Source organism: Lacerta agilis, chromosome 11, assembly GCF_009819535.1.
Source record: "Lacerta agilis isolate rLacAgi1 chromosome 11, rLacAgi1.pri, whole genome shotgun sequence".
In the NCBI taxonomy this organism is placed as follows: domain Eukaryota; kingdom Metazoa; phylum Chordata; class Lepidosauria; order Squamata; family Lacertidae; genus Lacerta; species Lacerta agilis.
This window is the reverse complement of record NC_046322.1, coordinates 17,158,094-17,171,629: the sequence shown is the minus strand read 5'-3', so window position 1 is coordinate 17,171,629 and position 13,536 is coordinate 17,158,094.

The following is a 13,536-nucleotide window of genomic DNA, read 5'->3' as shown; positions in this document are numbered from 1 at the left end:
CTGAGTGCTCATTGGAAGGACAGATCCTGAAGTTGAGGCTCCAGTACTTTGGCCACCTCATGAGAAGAGAAGACTCCCTAGAAAAGACCCTGATGTTGGGAAAGATGGAGGGCACAAGGAGAAGGGGACGACAGAGGATGAGATGGTTGGACAGTGTTCTCGAAGCTATCAACATGAGTTTGGCCAAACTGCGAGAGGCAGTGAAGGATAGGCGTGCCTGGCGTGCTCTGGTCCATGGGGTCACGAAGAGTCGGACACGACTGAACAACTGAACAACAACAACAACAACAACAACAACAACAACAACAACAACAACATCAGCATGCTCAGGACTGCCCCAAAGATTGCAGAAGTGGCAAAGGGGGGAAGACCCCTCCTCAAAAGTCAAACAAAAGAAAACAAGAAACCTCCAGCAACAGGCTGCTCAGTGGCTAGAGAATGCTGAGTGCCTGTTGTGGACAAGGACATGGGAAACCAAGCTGGAGAAGGAATGGAGGTCATGGCTGCCTACCTAGAAACCTGAAGAGGAGCAACATTTTGTTGCAGATTCCCCTTGTGGCGGCTATACATAGCCCTAAGTGTAAAAGACACGGTGAACATTCTAGACTTCATATGCATGGTGCATAATTTGAAGAAACCAGAGAAGTCAGGATTTACCAATACAGCCTTACTTCCAAAATATGAGCAAAAAAAAACAACCCCGAAACTCTGATGTGTTTTTTTTAATAAAATAAAATAAAAAAATCCCAGGATTGTTGAGATAACAGGAACCCCAAATACATTTTGACAGGACGGATTGGAATAGTTCCTTCAAAGGCATCCCAGTCCATTTTACCAATGCAATTGAAAACATACAGAAACATCTATTGAGAGCGAAAACTCTTAATCAAAATAGCTTGTTCCATAACAAGCTGTTTTCCAAGAATTGAGCCAAATCCACTGGTCTGTATTACGCAGCGGTTGTATAGTGTTTTAGCCTCTCTCCAAGTTTTAAAAATGTAGCTTTGGTGTTACTGGAACGGCCTGAGCTTTGAGGCCAACTTCACATTGAGTCAGAAGAGAAGAGGATGCAAAATGCTTTCTAAATTTTGTACAGTGCTTCTTTTCCCATATGGAACTGAGGACATGTTTTTAGGGGAGGGAGAAAGGTTTTAGGAGGAGGGAGAAAGGTTGTTTTCTGCTGCTCCAGAGAAGCGGACACAGAGCAATGGATTCAAACTACAAGAAAGAAGATTTCACCTAAACATTAGGAAGAACTTCCTGACAGTAAGAGCTGTTCGACAGTGGAATTTGCTGCCAAGGAGTGTGGTGGAGTCTCCTTCTTTGGAGGTCTTTAAGCGGAGGCTTGACAGCCATCTGTCAGGAATGCTTTGATGGTGTTTCCTGCTTGGCAGGGGTTGGACTGGATGGCCCTTGTGATCTCTTCCAGCTCTATGATTCTATGATTCTAGGGGATGCGGGGCACTTGTTTGGTTTGCTCAGCAAAGCAAATAGAAGCTTCTAGAGGAAGGCATTTCAGTGGGGAGAGTTGTTGACATCCATCTTTCTCAAAAGAAAATGGAAGAGTACACCATCTGGGGTAAAGTCGAGCCATTGGAGAGTTACAGCGCCTGCTATGGATGTAGAGACCAATGCGGAAGAGACATGTTTTATTGCAGCTGGGGCAGATGAAGGTACCGAGTTTCACTGTTACCAATGCACCATGGCATTTCTTCTCTCTGCGCTCCTCCCCATGTTCCTCCCAGCTCCTCCCAGCATTCCCTGGTCCTTAATGGGGTAAACTATGCCCCTGAATGACCAGGTGTGCAGCCTGGGTGTCATTTTGGACTCACAGCTGTCCATGAAGTTGCAGGTCAATTCTGTTTACAAGCTCCATCTGGTCTTCTTCTCTTCTTCTTCTTCTCCTTCTCCTTCTTCTTTGGCAATCACTCATAGCCGAGTAAGATTGTCTGACATAAACAAGGCTTTAACAATGAGTCCGTAAGTGACTGTGGAGGCCAATTCTGGATCCACACATCCTTCCACAGTGGGGACATTGGTTTCTGGGTGGGAGTTGATCACGGTTTGGATTTGCCAAGCATGCCTTCCTCTTAGCATGTTTCTCCCTTGCTTCCTGAGTTTGAGTGTCTTCAAAGTCCATGACACCTTTGGTAAAGGCTGTTCTCCAATTGAGACCCTACCTGCCTGCACACTTCTCACCAGAGTAGTGCATGATCTGGTCATCTCCTGCTTAGACTACTGCAATGTACTCTATTCACCCTGTGCTCAGCATCTCTTGTGAGTAGGGCTGTGGGAGAATTTCAATGAAAACAGGGGCAGAAATTGCCAGTGTTTGTTTATTCGTTCCATGTCTGGAACGGAAAATTGGTATCTACTGCTGTTGTTGCTTCTAGTCTGCAAATGATACGTACTTGATTATGCCCCCCTCCCCCCAACACACATTTGCAATGCAGTTCCTCTGCATTGAAATGAATGGGGTAGAGTAACGCAATGACAACATAACTCAAATATTATGTAAATTCCATAACTTATGCAATTTTGCCACAGAGGAACAGCAATGCAAATGGTGAAGTTTTGGGTGAAAGATGAACTGCAGTAGGAGGGAAACAGTGCCACGTGCAAGAAAACTATGCCTTGTTACATTCTTACTTGTGAGGCCATTGGCATTTTGCCTGTACTTCAGGTGCTCCAGTAGCAAAATGAATTTTATTAACACTGTATTTGTCTCTTGATTTTCAGAATCTACCTTCTTGTCAGTGATGAATCAGGGAACAGGTCAGCCAAAGTTCCTGTAGTTGGTGCATGTGGGTTTTAACGGAATACGAAACAAAGGAGTTAGAACTATCCCAGTGGGTCAGATGCATGCTTGGGTTTTTAAGAGGCATTGTAACTGAGCACTTCAAATGTTTGCATTTTCCATTAAGCAGATCCCACTAATTTGTTGTTGTTCAGTCGTTCAGTCGTGTCCGACTCTTCGTGACCCCATGGACCAGAGTACGCCAGGCACGCCTATCCTTCACTGCCTCTCGCAGTTTGGCCAAACTCATGTTAGTAGCTTCAAGAACACTGTCCAACCATCTCATCCTCTGTCGTCCCCTTCTCCTTGTGCCCTCCATCTTTCCCAACATCAGGGTCTTTTCTAGGGATTCTTCTCTTCTCATGAGGTGGCCAAAGTACTGGAGCCTCAACTTCAGGATCTGTCCTGATCCCACTAATATGGTATAGCTAATATGGTATTGTTGAATTACTGTCTTGTTTCATGTCATTTTCCTGAACGGCACAAAACCATAATTTTCTAGGGAAAATATTGTTTTCAAATACGAAGAGATATAAAAACGAGACCCTATCCCTCACTCATAAGACACAGATGTTAGTTTTCACTTTAAGCTTAATGAATGCCAGGTTATGCTGTTTCTTAACCTAACCCCAAGAATAACACACTTTTTGCTTTGGGGGATTTAAACTGGCTATCGCTTATTGGTTTGGTTTGGTTTGGTTTGGTTTGGTTTGGTTTGGTTTGGTTTGGTTCTTTCAAGTAAACAAGATCCATTGAAAATTCAGAACTCTTCATGGCTGACATTGGTTTTGTGTGTCAGCTACACACTGTCCTTGCTATGTAAAGACTAGCAAATTGCCCCTTGTTGTGATTACTGGGAGAGTGGCAGAAAGAGAGTCCATTAATCAATCAATCTATCTGCCTCTCTTCCTTGTCTAGTTTTTTCCTCATTCAAGATCAAGCCCTTGGAGTAGGTTACAGCAGAATAATCAGACAATTATGGGGGGAAACACAAACAAGACAGCAGCTTTGATGTGCCCAAACTCTGCCTTCACATTGGCTGATTGGAAGGGGGAGCAATTCTGCTAAGTAAAGGGTCCCTGCTTTGTGCAGTGCTTCAAAGGCTCCCAACACCCCCACCATTTTGGTTAATCAGTTATGACATCAAGTATAGGTAGGATGGGTGTGGCTTGTTCAAAACAGCCTCACAGGCCAAATGAGGAAGACTGGTGGCCCAAAATTTGCTCACAGGCTGGAGTTTCTGCACCCCTGGCATAGACCATTAGGTTATGGCATAGTCAACACACTCTTTACATGGAGGAGGAGTGAAGGGGAAAGTCATTGCCTTTCTCATCTCCTGGCCCGCCCGCCCCCCATCCTTTCCATTAGTGGGGGGGGGGATTGGCTAGTGCTATCCACCTTTGCTACAAAAAGACCCCACCTAGAATGTGGCGATCCCACCTAACAAGAAAAGCAAGCTATAAGGCTGCATTACATTGGAACTTCCTCATCAGGAAGGCATCTAAGAGGGCTTCCTCTTCCTCTTGGGCACTGCTTGAGGAATAAATTGTTCCTGAGTTCTGCTGCATCCCTTCATCCTTGATTATTAGAGGTGTGCAAAATAGGGGTTGGCAAAATAGGGGTTGGCAAAATAGGCAAAAATTACCCCATAAATCTGTCTCCAGTTATCTGGGTAAGGTTGTGAGTTTAGACGAGAGCTGGGAGCTGAGTGGTAGGAGAAAAGGCAAGGCAGCATGAAGGTAGACCACTGGGGTCTATGGAGTGTATGGAGCATATGTGTGTGGTGACACAATGCCATTGTCATGGCGAGATCAAACACGGGAGAAGTGGTTTGGGGGGCGCCGATACAGCTCCTTGCCAAGGGTGCAAGTCCTGAGTTCTGGATTGTGCTGTGATCTTGGTTTGCCCTTCAGTCCTCCCCTGGTCTTCAGTCCTGACTACAGGCTGGTCCCATGGCTGCCAGTTCCTGGCTCATTCCAGACTTGTGCCTATGATGCAATCCAGACACTGCTTGACAGAGCAAACAAGATTTTGTCTACATGGACCTTTGAGCCCCATCAGAAGCTATTCACACCAAACAAGGGGTGGAGGATAGCAAGAGTCTGTTGCTATTGTTGCAATGTGTTCCCCTTGTCTGACTCCTTTGCACTTGACTTTGTTGATATGATGCATCACTAAATCTTATCTGAGGGAGTGATAATAAGAGACAGCAGCAGATAATGCTGTGTGGCTGCAGTGGTGATTGCCCTTTATGAACTGCTATTTAAAAAAAATAATGAATGCTCCTACATCAAAAGTCCTGCCCTTACGTTTGTGTTTATTTTCACTGAGTTAGGGAACCGTTTGCCAATAAATATCAGCTGAAACGAATTAGCCTCAGCACAAAATATCCACGCTTAAGCTGAGATGCTGAGAAAAATGCAACCCAAAAATGAATAAAATATTTTTTGGGAAGATGCCAATGAGTACATTGACAACATGACTCCTCACCCCAATAGAAAAAGCTGCTAATAGCAGTTCATTCTATTTTTCCTACAGACAATTTTCACCACACAGTGAAATCCACAGCTCTTTCGAAACAGCTTCATTTAAGCTGGCTAAAACAGCTCTTCATGCAAACATTTGGTACTTTAGTGGACAAGCTCAACTGTGAGGTGTGAAACAAAAATGTGGTTTTATGTGGAGAGACTTTTATTGTTTTATTCTGTCATTCTGGTTGTCTTACCCTTCCTGAGATCTTTAGATTAAGGGCAGGATATAAATTGCTGACTTTAATGAGATACCATGTTTCTCCTAAAATAAGACACCGTCTTATATATTTTTTCCCTCAACAAAACACAGTATGGCTTATTTTCAGGGGATGTCTTATTTTAACCGCATTGCATCGGTACGCTGCATAGCCATGCCTCTCCAGGCTGTTTTAATGGGAGGTGCCGCGTCACTATGGCTCATTTTTGGGGTGTGGCTTATTTTCGGGGAACAGCTTATATTTCGCAAATGCATAGAAATCCTGTCTTATTTTATGGCTATGTCTTATTTTAGGAGAAACACGGTAATTCCATTATTTATGCATTTATTTATTTATTTGCAATGCAATAATGACAAATACATTGGATTGTAACTTACAGCACAGTGGGAAAGCAGAATACAGATCTTATAGGGAAGAAGAAACCCTAAAATCCCCAATTTCTTATCGTTTGTGCACTTCAGTTTCCAAAATTAGGAAAGACACATTTTCAAATTTCCTCAAGAAAATCCTGAAGTACAATGTGCCATGAATTTTGTCTGTGTTATGCAACTTGGTTGAACATGGAAGAGTTTATGGGGAAATGAGGCTTCTCTTTCCGACTTCATGAAACAGAAGCTCAGGACAAGAGCAAAAGTCTTGACAACAGATTTCAGATTTCTGACTTGTATAACCAAACAGAGCTGATGTTGCTTGTAGCAGATAGATTATCACAGGGAGGCTGGAATCCCTGCTCCTTATATAATATTTTGGATCAGGGCCATCAATAGTGGTACCCTTATATGTCACACAAACTGAGATACTTTGATCTGCTAAACCATTGACATTTATTAGTTTAAAATTGTGTGTGTGCGAGCGTGTATGTGTTTTAAATATAATATTTAACTAATAAATTTCAATTCCAATGAAAAGCAAATCAGTTTACGGGAAGCCTTTTTAAGGGGAGGGAGAAACTTGCTCAAATGAAAGATATTGCTTTGTATCTCATTTCAAAGGAAAATAATGATTCGCCTATTAAGTTTGAACAATGTTTTCCAGAACGATTTAACTTTTTAAGATGATGCCAGCATGCGGAGGGCAGCACAAAGCCATTCATATTGCAGGAGGCTGGGAAGCTTCACTTTGAAATGTAACATTTTTTTTTTTACATAATTAATCTTGGATGACTGATTCCAGATGTTTCTGGAAGATTTTATAGAAAGGACTTCTTATGTAATGATACTTCTGAAACAAGGTGAAGGGGGTAATAAAAAGCACAGCAGCATCTCTGGGATCTGACCAATGGTTTAAAATTGACTCGATGTTAGGAGACACTAGCTGGGGGAAAGCTGATAAGCCAGGCTGAAACCACCCTCACTAGGGTTCAGTGGACTTGGTTCCAGGGTGGTGATTTTTAAGATGAATTCCAGGAAACTGTGGGATTTCTTGGAGACTTCAGAATGGATGAGCCCACCTAGTGTTTTTAGAAAGTGTGGTGGGAGTTTTCTGAATCCCTTAAGGGGAAGGAGCATCCCAAGCACTGGGAATGATGCTCAGATTGGATGTGAGACGTACAATGTCATTGCCCACTAACCTTTCAATTCAATTTTGTGGGTATCTTTATTTTTATGCGGCAATTGTTCAGTTTGGTTATGTAGTTTTTGATGTGTTTTATTTATTTTTATGACTACTGTGGTCCCTCGGGTTACAGACGCTTCAGGTTACAGACTCTGCTAACCCATAAATAGTACCTCGGGTTAAGAACTTTGCTTCAGGATGAGAACAGAAATCATGTGGCAGCAGTGCGGCGGCAGCGGGAGGCCCCATTAGCTAAAGTAGTACCTCAGGTTAAGGACAGTTTCAGGTTAAGAATGGACCTCCAGAACGATTAAGTTCTTAACCAGAGGTACCACTTTACTTTACTATGTTTGTAACTATGTAATTCTTTTCATATCGTAAGCCTCCTTGAACATTGTTTTAACTGTGGAAAGGCGGCATACAGATAAGATGATGGAGATATGCATAACCATGTCCACCTGCTGCTTGGGCTGCTGATTGCCTGCAAGGCATAAATGGATTTGCTGCTGCAATCTTCTAACAGTAACAATGAAAGGCAACATGTAGACCAATCAACAATCAAGGCACTAATTCATTAAACGTAACAAACAACCCATAATACAGGACCACATACTTGTGTAAATATGGTTTCTAACATAAAAGTCTCTGAAAGTAATATAAGTCGTATAAGTCTTTTAAGCAACCACTATGGTTAATGTACGTCTGGCGATATAATGATCAGTCTCAGGATGCACGTAGATGCACGTGGATTGGTGCCAAGGTGATTGTGAGGACAGTGATCCGGATAATCACACATCTTCTAAGGAGCAGTGGTCAGTAGGCTTATGACCACTACTCCTTTTATTGTTGTGTCGTGCTGAGGAAGATTATTTCGAAACAGTGTGATTATCTGGATCACTGTCCTCACGATCACCTTGGCACTACTCCACGTGCATCTATGTGCATCCTGAGACTGATCATTACCGGTATATCGCCAGACGTACATTAACCATAGTGGTCACTTAAAAGACTTATACAACTTATATTACTTTCAGAGACTTTTATGTTAGGAACCATATTTACACAAGTATGTGGTCCTGTATTATGGGTTGTTTGTTACGTTTAATGAATTAGTGCCTTGATTGTTTATTGGTCTACGTGTTGCTTTTCATTGTTACAGTCTAAGGGTTTGCAACACAGGGATTAATTGGTGCAGTCTTTTAACAGTGCATACACCCTAAATCCATTTATTTATTTATTTATTCATTTATTGCTTACTTACTTACTTACTTACTTACTTACTTACTTACTTACTTACTTAATTATGAAGATATATACATTATGATATCCAGACCCAAACAAACTGCTCCATAGATCAGGCAGTACATCTGAAAACAAGAGTTTCGACAATTTTTCTAGACTGAAGGCAGAGACAGAAGGAGCTAAACAGGCTTCCCAGAAGAGCAGGTTTCAGAGCCAGGTACTGGTTATAGGATGTAGAGCAGAACCCAATATCTTAATGGGTGGGCAGAATTTTCAGACTTTGCTGATTCTTCCATGAGTCCTTGCACAAGACTTGGTGCCTGTAAGTTTTGAGTCAAGACACAGGTATTCTCTTCGGCAGAGCTTAAAGTCTAGGGAGGAAGTTAAGGGAGGAAGTGGTTTATCAGGTTCATAGCAAGCCAAGTATCCTATCCTAGGCAATAAACAGAGAATGCAAGACCTCATCCTGAGCAGATCGGCCACAACAATGTCTGTGGGCTTCAACATATGATAAATTACCTGGAGTCACTCAACAATTCAGGAGCAAATAAAAAGGAAGAATTCTATTTTATTACAGTGGTTAGAGTATCACACAAAGCACATCAGGTAAATATTCTCATCAAGTCAACACATTTGTTTGCCATGCTGCTTCTTTACATTCTGGCTGAAAGAAAATGAGAAAGACAAATTGGAGGCAGTTCAAAGAAGAGCAGCAAAAATGATCAATGACCTGGAATACAAGGTTAAATGAGAATTTAAAAGGGGCACGGGTATGTAATATAGAGGAGACTGATGGGGATATGATAGCTGTTGCAACAGATCAAAGAGTCTGCTGATATAGGGTGGAATGAATTATCTGTTGGTTAGTCATTGAGGATAAAAGTGGTAGGAATGGGAAATGTTTCAGAGAACATGCAAATAAATATAAATGGCTTGTGAAATCTGAAAGATTTATATGACTTAAGAAAGCAGCCAAAGAAAGGACTTTGTGGAATTGTGTCACAGAAGTTACATTGAATTCAAGACCAGACATACCGCTTTGTGGGCATATTAGTAACTGAAAATATAGGAAAAGATTAAACATTCTTCAAATCTTTTTGTTTTAGGGCTGTCATCCAATTAAAGAAAGCTTGGTCAATAACTCAGGTATGTTTTCATTGATGCACAGTGCAATCCTACAGCTGTCTATTCAGAAGAAGGGTAGATGTGGATTACTCACAGGCAAGGCAAAATAGAAAATTCTTTCCAGTAGCACCTTAGAGACCAACTGAGTTTGTTCTTGGTATGAGCTTTTGTGTGCATGCACACTTCTTCAGATACTAGGAACAAACTCAGTTGGTCTCTAAGGTGCTACTGGAAAGAATTTTCTATTTTGTTTCGACTATGGCAGACCAACACGGCTACCCACCTGTCACAGGCAAGAGTGTATAGGATTGCAGTCTAAGTGGTTAACGGATAAAGGGTATGGTCCTAAACTTGAGATGCACTGTCTGACGAACTATAGGATATGGCAACACCAGATATACCTCTACCACTAACACAATATGCCAGTGGAGATTCACCGCTATGTCACACACAGAACAGAAACAGACCAAATGTTGGAATACCAATTACAAGATTTTTAGGTGACTATGAAGATGGACAAGAGGCACTTAAGAGATTGTCTCTTTAGGTCCAATGCAGAAAGGGATCTAACCATGATGGCTTCTACCAAGAGTTCGCCATGGTTCCCACTCATTAAAACAGAGCATACCCAGGCCAGTTACCTGTCAAAGCTCCCACTTGCCGTGCTTAGAATCGCTTTCACAGAATTACAATTCCAATCAATGCCCTTGGCGGTGTTGGATGGATGCTACGGAAAAGTACATTATGAAGAGAGACTTTGTCTGTGTGGGCAACCCTCTGTGGAGGACCTGTGCCACTATTTATTGCAGTGCCCGTTATATATAGACCCAAGAGACCGATTCATAAAACCACTGTTTCCGAATGGAACTCACTTGAATAGGGTGGAAAGGGTGAAATGGCTGCTGAGCGATACTGATGATTTTGAAACTTATAAAGTAGCACTCTATGCACTGGCAGCTAAGAAGATCAGGAGGAAAGAACTAGATAAAATAGTGGTCAACTGCAAAGGGAATTTGGATTTAATTTGGCACATTTTACTAGAGAATCTTCTGCTATTCTATTTTATGCAACAAACAATCTTAGTAGTTGTGACCGTGGTTTATATTGTATGTGTGGTGCCTGATGATTTTTATGATTATTGCTGTTTTTCCTTTTGTTATTTTTCTGAATGATGCCATGGCCTATGGCTAGCACAATAAAGGTCTATGATGATGATGATGATGATGATGATGATGATGATGATGATGCCAGTGGGACGCTCTGTTGGTACATTTGCTGCACCAGTGAAAATGCACTGGCAGAACAGATAAATGGGCCAGAATTATGAGCAAGGTGAACACACTGCAGAGGAAATTGGGGGAGCACACTTGCACCATAGCCTATGCCCCTCCAAACCATGACCACACCCCCAACTTTACATTGACCTTGGAACTTGTGCAAGGAATTTCCTTCCCATTGAGCTCAATGGAAAAGTGAAAAATAATACTAAAAGGGGGGAAATAATGCAGTGATGGTTGTTCCCAGCCTGGTGATGTCATACTCCCTTTTCTCCCAACTTTGTGGCATGCTTGGAAACCTACTTGCATAAACAGGTAAGAGAGATTATGTGGATGAAGAGCAGGACTATGCAGGGATTGGATACATTTGCCTTCTCTTCCACTGCATCAGGAGATTCTGGAGTCTTTGCCCTGCTGTGACCCATGCATGCTGTTCTGCTAGGTGAAAACCAGACATAAGACCCGAAGAGCATGAGGTTAAATGCATGATTGCATTTTAACATGTCTTGTTTTTCCCCCCTTTAATGATATTGGCCATGGGTAGGGTTAGTCCTCCTCTTCCTGATGTGTTCCCACCAAAAACCCTCATCCCAGAAGCTGCTATTTGTCACATGAGGAAATACTGTAGCTTGTTTGTTTTCTGGTTCTAATAGCAGCTTTCTGGAGTGGGGAGACATTTTCAATGGGACCACTCTGGGGTGAGGAGAAGAAGAGGATTAAGTTTGAAGCTGAGGCCCTCAGGCAGATCAATCTGAAAATATCTATGCTTTTTGAAGAGGAAATACTATGTCATTTTCATAACCTGAATGTTAAAGCCTCCATATATGTTGCTTAAGTTTCTTGGGAGAGCGGCTGGGATACATTTGATCAAGTAAACTGCTGAAAGCAAACTCATGCCCAAGAAATACCTTATATTCTGAACACATATAATCATTGGCAACTGTAACTATGCTACACTTCAGTGAGCTGAAAATGTGTTTAGATAGTGATCACCATGAAGCAATGGAATATAAAACTATTGGCTTTTCAGAATGGTTGGTGCAATGGTGCATTCCATTTGAATCTCATGAAAATTGTAACATCTACCCAAACGTTAAGGAAACCAAATAGTGAAAATACTTGTGAGAGTTTCCTTGTATAATATTTACATTAAAGAGCCAGAAGGAATAATTTAAATGGAACAACGAAGACACACACACACACACACACACACACACACACACAGCATTTTAAAATGGCATGAGAAAGCAGCCGGCTTTTGCGGTTAACAAGCCAGTCACCAGTTTTAACGGCTAGAATTTATAGCACTTCTTAATAAATACAATTTTAATCCCCAGAGCATCCACAAAATGATGGGGGAATGCTGCCAAAAATAAACTCCCTCGTTTTTATTGTCTCAGAGTTGGAGCAGGGACAAAGAAGCGTTTAGAATGGACATCAACACAATAATATTATTCATAAATTCCCCCCTTTTGGCAAATGAGCAGACGTACTACTGGAATGTAACTGTAGTAGCATTTCACTGTATTCCCCCTTCCACCAATTCAGCTGATGGTGTCAGTCCCGTAGTGTCCAAGAAATCAGCGGATGTCTTCCATTCCACTGTGCTGAGGCTATATTCCTGCAGCTACTTTTTACATGTAGAAGCCAAATGCACTGAAATGTGTTCTCTGCCAAGTCTAGCTGAATTCTGTGAGCTGAATAAATTATGACAAGGGTAGCCAATAGGGTGCCTTCCCATGTTGCTGCACCACGACTCCCATCATTTCTGTCCATTGACTATGCTATCTGCGCCTGATGGGAGTGCAACAACATCTGGAGGGTGCCACTTTGACTGCCCCTGGTTCATGCAAATCTAGGAAGTATGCTTCTTTATTTTGTATCAAGAAAAAAATCTGTTCCTGCTTGAGAACTGTGTCCCCAGAGGCTGATTTTGGGGAGCGCAACTAGTTCAATTGCACTGGGTGCCGAACCTTGGGGCACCCCAACTATGTTTTAGAATGGAGCACAAGAGGAGGAGGGGCACCAAATTTTGGTGCTGCACAGGGTGCTGCTGAAATTTGGGACCTCAAGCCCTGCCACTGTGTGTCCCTCCAGTTGCCAGGACTGACGGTCCCTGCCTTCTACGTCCTCTAGGTCTCCTTCTCTGCCAGATGTTTCCCAAGCAGCCTTAAACTGCATTGGGGCACCTGTAATCTCTCCAGTGTGGTGTAGTGGTTAAGAGTGGTAGACTCATAATCTGGGGAACTGGGTTCGCATCTCCCCTCCTCCACATGCAGCTGCTGGGTGACCTTGGGCTAGTCACACTTCTTTGAAGTCTCTCAGCCCCACTCACCTCACAGAGTGTTTGTTGTGGGGGAGGAAGGGAAAGGAGAATGTTAGCTGCTTTGAGACTCCTTCGGGTAGTGAAAAGCGGGATATCAAATCCAAACTCTTCTTCTTCTTCTTCTTCTTCTTCTTCTTCTTCTTCTTCTTCTTCTTCTTCTTCCCCCCTACGCATCGTCTTGTGTGTCCTTGGAGTCAAGGCAGGAGGGGAGCTTCTCAGAGTAGGAGAGGCAGATTCCTGGGATTCTCCTGCAGCCAGCGGCGGAGCAAGCCGATCTGGCACCTCATGGGGCGGGGCAAGATGGGGCAGGATGCTCCATGGGGCCTCCAAGGAGTCTGCCTGCCTCCTCCCACTCAGCCACCCTACAGCTAAGGGGGAGGCAGCGGGAGGACCGTTTGGGGCAGTGTGGAGCCTGCAGGTGCCCAAGCCACTGTGTCACTCCCAGGAGAGCCACGTGGCTCAGGAG